An 8,715-nucleotide genomic window follows, 5' to 3' on the forward strand; every position below is an offset into this window, starting at 1 on the left:
GGTTCAGAGAACATCTCAGAAGAGGAGGTAAAATGATTGTGAGAGCAATGGGCCAGAAAATCTGTGGTAAAACTGTGCCTCCTAGTGCTTCTATCCTCACCGCACCCCTTCCACAAGGCCCCCCACATTCCACATAATGTTTGGATGCAAGTCTCAGAATCTGTTTTGATCCACTGCTAGATGGAGACTCTCAGGGGACAGATATACTAGGCTCCCTTGCAATTATAGCAGAGTGCTGTTAATACTGCCAGGGGCTGGCTCTCTCACATAGAGTGAGTCTCAGATTGGGCCAGGCATTGGTTGGACATTCCCTCAATCTCTGCTCTATCTTTATCCCTGCATATCTTGTAGGCAGGGTACATTTTTGGTTGAAGTTTTTGTGGGAGGGTTGGTCTTCCCCTCACTCCACTAGAAGTCTTGTCTGACTGGGAGGTGTCCCCTTCAGTCTGCATGACCCCCACTACTAGGAGTCTTAGGTAGACTTATACCCCCCCCCCCCCGTATCCTCCCAGGAGCCTACCCTATCATAGGCCTCCAACTTGTCCCAGAGAAGCTCTTGTCCTTGGTTTCTCTTCTCTCTCCAAGTGTGAGGGTGAGAGTTACATGAACTCTACAAGAAGACCAACAGAGGCAAATACCCTGAGCCCAGGAGGCTTATGGAGGCTGAACTACCAAGGACCATATATGGACTGGACCTAAGCCCCCTACACATATGTATCTGATGGGCAGCTTAGTCTGCATATGAGTCTCCTAGCAAAAGGAGCAGGCGCTGTATCTGATATGGACTTTGTTGCGTGTTTTCCTATCACAAACCCCTGGTGGGGCTGCCTTGCCTGGCCTCGGTGGAAGACGATGCACTCAGTCCTGATTGACTCAATGTGTTGGGGTCAGTTGCGGGGAGATGCTTCCCTTTCTTGAGGAGTAGGGGATGGGGGACAGGGGGAAGAGTGAGGGAGGTTAGGGCCGGGAGGAGAGGAGGGAGATGGATACAATTGGGCTGTCAAGTGAATAAAGACATTTTTTTAAAAAATAATAAGTAAATAAATAAATGCAAAAAACAAAATTGTTCCTCCTAAAAAATGACAGAGAAGTTTTATCCACAATGCCTCAACAATATGCCTACCTAAACAAGCCTGAACAAGTAAAACACCGACAGACATATTAACACAGAAGCATAGGAAATCTCACAGAGCCTCATCCATAAACAAAGAACTACAGACAACCAAGGAATGCTGAGAGCTAATGATAGTTTACCGTAGGGGTGAGTGAGTGCCCTAACTGGTTATGCAATGCCAAGGGCTCAACCTGAAATCATACACAGTAACACTAAATGGACCAAACAGGGTACATTTATAAATTAAAATTCTACATTTTAAAAAAGATATCCAATCACCTCAATGTTGGTATATGTCATACCTGGTCCTCCCTCCACGGCCAAACTGCCACAGCCAGAGCGAGGCATTTCTCTGACCCAAACCCATGCCTGCATTCTCATATTTTATTATGAATTTTATACTTTATCTGTCACTTCTACTTCATGATAACTGCCTTAATTCCTCTGTCCTCAGCGCTAAGCAAACTGCAAGTAGAATAAATATTTAATGAATATAGAATAAATAATTGCTGCAGCCATTTGCCTAATGTTGGTTTACAGGGAGTTTTTCCTCACTTCAGGGAAAAGTGCACACTCCTTAGGCTGACCCTGAAAGCCTCCACAGTGGCAGGCCATCCGTCTTTCTGTCATGTCCCTTTGTGCTTTTGCTCTTCTGTCCCCAAATACCTGACCCCAACCTTAGTCATCAGTGAGGAGTGATGTCATCGCTGCTGTATTTCAAAATAACTCAGCTCTCATATAGTATAGGCTCAGAAATTGTTTGTTGAATTAATGTTTGAATAAATTGCTTAACTTTTCCATATAGAGTCTCTGTTGTCTATGTTGCCTAAAAGTTATTCCTTCCAAGTTTTACTTCTTTAATTTCCTCTCTCAAGTATACAATGTTTTGTTAAAGTTTTGACGAACTATAAACATGAGATCTGATATTTACTAGGTAAACTTAAACTCTCTTTAGTAAAAATATAGCACTTATTTGAATCCTTCTAGTACAATATTATCTAAGTAAAAGCTATCATCTGCCCCTCAAAATGAAGTAAATGCATTTAACTAAATGAAGTAAATCATTTAATACATTACTTGGCCTGTGTAATTTTCTAGTAATGTTAGGCATTATTATTATCATTATCATACTTGCTATTGGTGAATTATAACAAAACTAAGTGTTATTTAAAGGAAAAGTCAGTCAATCCCTTACATCATCAGCTAAGAAAGTAGTACTGGGTATGGTGGCATACACCATTAGTCCCAGCCCCCCTGGATCAGAAGCAGGTGGTCTACAAAGCTATCCCAGGACAGCCAGGGCTCTCGTAACACAGAGAAACCCTGTCTTAAAAAAACCAAAAGAAAGAAAGAAAGATAAAAGAAAAGAGCTCATTTAAAATAAAATTGTTCACCATATTTTAAAGATTGGAGTGTTCCAAAAACGTAAGAATTTCCAAGATGACAGGCATGCCTCACTGTCCTTTATCAGGAAGGCTTGTTGATTCCAATTTCATCAACAAACTTGTCCATAATGAGAATAAACAGTAAATCTGATTTTTGGCTAGGGGAATAGCATAGTATAAACATGTTGGGACACAGTTCATCAAAATGAAAGATGTAGTTTCCCTTTCTGCTTACGCATCCATTTCTTTCTATTTCCAATGGCCCAGGGTGTTACTGGCAGTCTCTTAGGTTATCAAGCTTGAAAACTTTGATTGTCATTATTGCTCAGTGTTTTTATGGAATGATTATAGTCTCATTTTTCCAGGAATGTGTGTGTATGTGTGTGTGGTGGGGGGGGGCGCTGTGTACATGTGCATGTGTGTACTGATTTGGACAGACTGTTTGGCCAGTAAGCTCTGGGGTTCTGCCTATCTCTGCATTCCCTAACGCTTTACTGTGAAACATATTTTTCTGCCTTTTACCTACTAGGCAACAGGTTCAGTGAGAAACATAGTACCAAAAAATGAGGCAGAAAATGATAAAGGCAGACAGCCACTGACAAAGCCTGGCCTGCACACTTGCATACATCTCCTTACATGTGCGTACATGTATGTGTGCCACTCACCTTTTCTGATGGACTCCTCATTATCCATGCTTGAATTATCAGTCTGATTTTATGACTTATGATATTCCTGTTCTCTGTGGCCCAGCTTGCCTGCACGCTATCTCCTGGATGCATCTGCTAAGGCGTGCAAAGCTCCTAAGACATCAGCCCCTGAGACTGGATACTTTTGAACTCCCTGTTATCTAGAAGTCCAAGTCTCTTTGAAGTTTCCACTGCCAATCCAGTTTCAGTGCTGTCACCCCCAGCCTCCCATTGGCCCCTCCACAGAATACTCAATATCCCTCCTTTCCAGATGCACAAGGGAACTGCAAGAGTTTTGTGTTTAGCACTCTTTCTTCTTCAGGATTTAACAAACTTAATATTCATTATTTATGACTCTCTTGTTGCCAATTACTATACAAACAATATTTTCATTTAATATGTCTGGAAATCCACTGTTGTTTTTAACTCAAATAAGCTTAATTTATCACATTAACGTGATACTATATTATGTTGTGAATATATATGTGCAACAAACAGTCAATACCTATGAATGAATGTTACTTTAAAAGAATAATTGAACTACTTTTTACCTGATAAAAATCTATTGCTCATTTTGGTGGTATTATGAAGAAAGATCAAATATGTGTTAGAGGAATTTTCCAGTCATTAAAAAAATTATCCTGGGATAATATGATATGTTAAAAATAGCAGCCTTCTAAACCTGTTATTTCAACGATGTTGATTATCAAGCCTATATGTTGTCTAAAATAACTTTGTTGATTCAAAATCTAGAAACGGTTGCTGTATGCGCAAAAATCTCACCATCTTTTTCGGGAAAGCTCAACTTTGCCCATTCTTCTAGACATAGATGAAGATCCATCACATCCCTCAGGATCCTCTAGAAGTTTTTTTACACTGTTACTGCCACGTCTTAGAGCATTCTGGGTAAGCATCCTGCCACATCTTAGAGCATTCTGGGTAAGCATCCTGCCACATCTTAGAGCATTCTGGGTAAGCATCCTTTTGTTCTGTGTTTGAATGGCTTCTACCCACATTCACTTTTCTAGCCTCCAGTGCCTTCAATTTCAAAATAAAGATTTAGAGAAGATTCTGCTTAATCTCATGATTCTGCCCATTGCACTTTCTATGCTGTGGGATTAATAACTCCCTGAACGGCCTCAGGTAAGCAATAAGTGAGCCCTTCCTTCTGCTAACTATGTTGAGCAGCGTCTTCCGGAATAGATGAGGCTTACCTGAGACATTCTTACAGCCTCCAGGCCTAGCCCTTCAGGAAAGTAGTGAAATAATGCTAGAAACTTTATTAAGTAAACAATTGACACCTTTTCCTGGAACCAGACTATAGGTGACTTCTGTTAATTACCATATATTCAGTACTAATTACCATAATCTCATTTCATTCTGTTATAACTCCTAAAGGGTTCACATCTGCGTGGTATATCTCATAAAAGTACTGGTTGTTATCTTCGGTGGTCTCCAAATACCCTAGGGAAATATGTTCACATATAGCAGGGCATACCTGGTATTTTAAGAAAGGACCAGAGAATTGTCAACAGAGGAATATCGAATGGTTGAGAAACACTTAAAGAAATGCTCAACATCCGTAGTCATCAGAGAAATGCAAAACAAAGTGACTCTGAGATTCCATCTTACACCCATCAGAATGGCTAAGGTCAAAAACTCAAGTGACAGCATATGCTGGCGAGGATGTGGAGAAAGGGGAACACTTCTTCATTGCTGGTGGGAATGCAGACTAGGACAGCCACTTTGGAAATCTGTCTGGTGCTATCTCAGAAAACTGGCAATAGGGCTTCCTCAAGACCCAGCTATTCCACTCCTTGGAATATACCCAGATGATGCTCCAGCACACAACAGAGACATTTGGTCAACCATGTTCATAGTGGCCTTATTCATAATAGGCAGAACATGGAAACAGCCTAAGTGTCCCTCAGTAGAAGAATGGATAAAGAAACTGTGGGACATTTACACTATGGAATACTACTCAGCTATTAAAAACAAGGAAATCCTGAAATTTGTGGGCAAATGGATTGAACTAGAAATGATCATACTGAGTGAGTTAACCCAGATTCAGAGAGACTCACATGGTATATACTCACTTATAATTGGGCACTAGCCCAAAAGGGATGTCCCATGAAAGTCTCCAATTTCCAGGAGAGTGTGATAGATGCAGGGACTTCCTACTGGGACTCCAGGTGAGAGGAGTATGGGAGAATGGGGAAATAGAAGGATCCAGAGGGTCCTAGAAACCTACAAGAAGAACATCATGACAAGTGGATCTGGACCCAGGGTGGTCTGCTCAGCCTATTGCATCAACCAAGGACAATACATGCAGTGAACATTGAACCCCTACTCAGATCTAGCCAATGGACAGGACATTCCCCACAGTTGTGTGGAGAGCAATGACTGACTCTGACATGAACTCTGGTGCCCCATATTTGGCCACTTCCCCGTGGTGGGGAGGCCTGGTGGCACTCAGAGAAAGGACAAGCAGGCTACCAAGATGAGACTTGATAGGCTGTGACCATATCATGAGGGAGGAGGTCCCCTTCTGTCACAGACTTAGGGTAGGGGAATAGGATGAAAGAGGGAGGGAGGGAGGACTGGGAGGAGACAAGTAAGGGAAAAACAATTGAGATGTAATCTGAATAAATTAATAAAAAAGAAAGGACTTATTACAAATTAAATAATCACATATTCAAGTTCAATATAATTTCAAACTATATTTTACTTATCAAATTATCTAGTACATTGTAGGCATAAGATGACTGTTAATAAGGTCTGGATTAATAGTCTTATTTTCTAAGGTACAGACAGGTAAAAATATTCTGCTTAAAAAATAGCTACAGGGAAGGTGAGAAACAGGAATAAATAATGCATTTTTAAGTGTTGAGTGAATTATAACTAAAGCCTTTAAGTCCCTTACAGTAATTAATACTTCATAATTCGTGGGCTCTGTATATTATCTAGAAAGTCCTGAAAATTTTAACATTATGTGTTAAAGGAAATCATGTAGTTAGGTAAAGGAGGACATAAAAGGATCACCAGTAAGATCCAGAGAACTTTAAAAACATGTCTAAAGTGCATCACCACCAGCTCTTAACTGTTCTGATGTAGACACAATACCATAGCTACTCAATATTAACCTAAAATTGGGCACAATGAATTCAGATTCAGATGTGCTTTATGGAATAGCTTAATAAACGGAAGGCATTGTAGTTTTCACTTCATTCCCTTTGGTCTTTTTACTGCAGAAAAGCATAAGAACATCATCGTAACTATAAACATAAAGTACAATGACATCAACTAAATTTACAGAGTTGTAGAAACCATCTCTAGAATGGTTCCATTGTGCAAAACTAAAACTGTACACCCATAAAACAACTCCTACTTCCTCTTTCTCCCAGACCCAAACAACCACCATTCTACTTTCTTTCGTGTGTGTGTGTGTGTGTGTGTGTGTGTGTGTGTGTGTGTGTGTGTGAAACTGAACTAGAGACTTCAAGAAGTTGGGATCATATTTATTTATTTATTTATTTATTTAATCATCTTTTGAAGCTTAATTGACACTTAATTTAGGTGAGGTTAGGCCACCTCTGTCAGGACTGCCTAGCATGTGTTAAGTACACTATGATGCTGTGTGGTAGACTAACTGCACTTTACAGGTGAGGAAACACTCTTACATTGGGTCACTCCAACTCCACCAGATTCCAAAGCTCAATCTTTTCAACACATCCAGATCAGATGCCCTTTAAAATAGTATTTTCAAGGCTTTTAACCACATACGCCCTGAGCCAGGCTAAAATGATTTTTCTCCAATATTTCTTTGTTTTTGTTTTACAATTTGCTTTTCATGTGTACATTCAAAAAACAAAGGCAAAAACAACAAAACAAAACAACCACAAAAAAAGCATTCATCCTTTTTAAAAACAAGCTATTTTAAACCGTATCTCAAAGTGTTGCTCTAACTCTGTCACACAAGATTTTTTGGTAAGTTACCTCCCATTTTCTTCAAGCAGGGCTTAGAAAAGAAGCCTTTTTGTCTATTAGTTAATGCTTCTGAAAATCATGTAACTTCCCAGTGTGCAGCACACACCAACAACGAGAGGGTTATTATGTTTAAAAAGTAACACTTACATCTGTGGAAATGAGTCCGGCGGCTCTCTTCAGCTTAGGCACACGCGTCTTGGTAATCAGAGCACCTGCTCTCCTCCTGACCAAGCTACCTAGCATTCTAATCCCTACCAATGGGCCACTGATGCTGCACAACCAGAAACCCTGGAAGGCGAGAGAACTACAATACCCACAATTCCGGCTCCACACCTGAAACCATCCATTTAGGGAGATGGTGAGAGTTTCACTCTTAAAAAAAAAAAAAAAAAAAAAAAAAGGAAGCTGTTGAAAAAGCAGTGCGGGGTTGGGGGGTGGTGAGGATGGGGTTGGGGTTGAAGAGGAAAGAAGAGGGTACATCTGACAACAGACTGGACCTAAGGCGTCTTTCCATAAAAGGAAATTAAAGTGGTGCGATGTTTGCCAAAAAGCTCTAAGACTCCTTCAGCACTGGCAGGAAATGAAAATTCTTTGTGCAAACAAATGTTCTTGCAGCTGTGGAACCTGCCTGGCCAGATTCTCTTTCGGTGATTCAGAGGTGTGGGCACCTCTGTGCCTGGGGAAGCAGGTGACTAGAAAGGCGGAGGCAAGGCCAGAGCCTCAGTTCCCCCTGCATCAGCACTTTCCTTGTAACTCTGAGATGCTGCAGATGTGGGGGATGTTTCGATCCTTTACTTTCCAAAACTTTCTTTTTAACACTACTCTTATAATAGGTTTTTAAAACTGCTAGTGAAAAGAACCTCTCTTTCTATTCTGGGTCCATTTTTCCTTCTGCAAATCCCAGCATTATTCTCAGTTGTTTAGAATTCAGGGGAAAGAAAATGAACAGGGAAAAATATATATGTTAATAAAACCATGTATTAACTGTTTTACTATGCAGTACTAGCAGGAAGGTTTTTAAGAATCTAAAACTAAGAAAACTGTTTTACCCAGTGTTTTCCAAACAGCTTTTCTATCTAAACTTTGTATTTCCTGTGAGACACAACCCAGAAAATGAGAGAGAAGTGAACATAGGTTTGGTCTGGATTTAAAAGAGTAACATAGGATTCATCAAACCAAGCAGGCAGCAGAGAGATGACCGAGCAGAGAATTCTCTGCTTTCCTCTGTCTGTCCCGAGTTCTTCAGTCCTCTGCATCCCTGACTACGCTGTCAAAGTAACCTGGTCCAGCCAGAGTCCGTTGGCGTTCCTCCCTGAGTCGTGCCGTAGTAATCCAAACCATCCTTAAGCTCCTGCCTAGAACCTAACTTTCCAAAGAGTGGTTCTCCATTTCTCCAGCTCTGTTTTGTTCTATGAGCTGTTCCTGTTCCTCAAGTAGGTAAGATCCTTCCTTTTACTGACCAATGAGAAATGCTTTCCTACTCCTCATGTGGCTTCATCTGAATTAGTCCCTCCCACTTAATAAATTCCCTGATATACTCTTA

At 40.6% G+C, this 8,715-nt stretch overlaps 1 protein-coding gene across 4 annotated transcripts in view; it reads right to left on the minus strand.

Annotated features, from left to right (window-relative positions):
* Window positions 1-7,736, minus strand: part of MACC1 (MET transcriptional regulator MACC1) — a 355,671-nt gene extending 347,935 nt beyond the window's left edge. For all 4 annotated transcript variants that reach the window (XR_014781262.1, XM_084792938.1, XM_084792937.1 and 1 more), the window contains exon 1: window positions 7,320-7,736. The gene's annotated coding sequence lies outside the window, so the exon portion shown is untranslated. The remainder of the gene's footprint in view (window positions 1-7,319) is intronic.
* Between the last annotated feature and the right edge of the window lie 979 nt (window positions 7,737-8,715).

Source organism: Acomys minous (genome assembly GCF_964271855.1).
Source record: "Acomys minous genome assembly, chromosome: 8".
NCBI classification, from domain to species: domain Eukaryota; kingdom Metazoa; phylum Chordata; class Mammalia; order Rodentia; family Muridae; genus Acomys; species Acomys minous.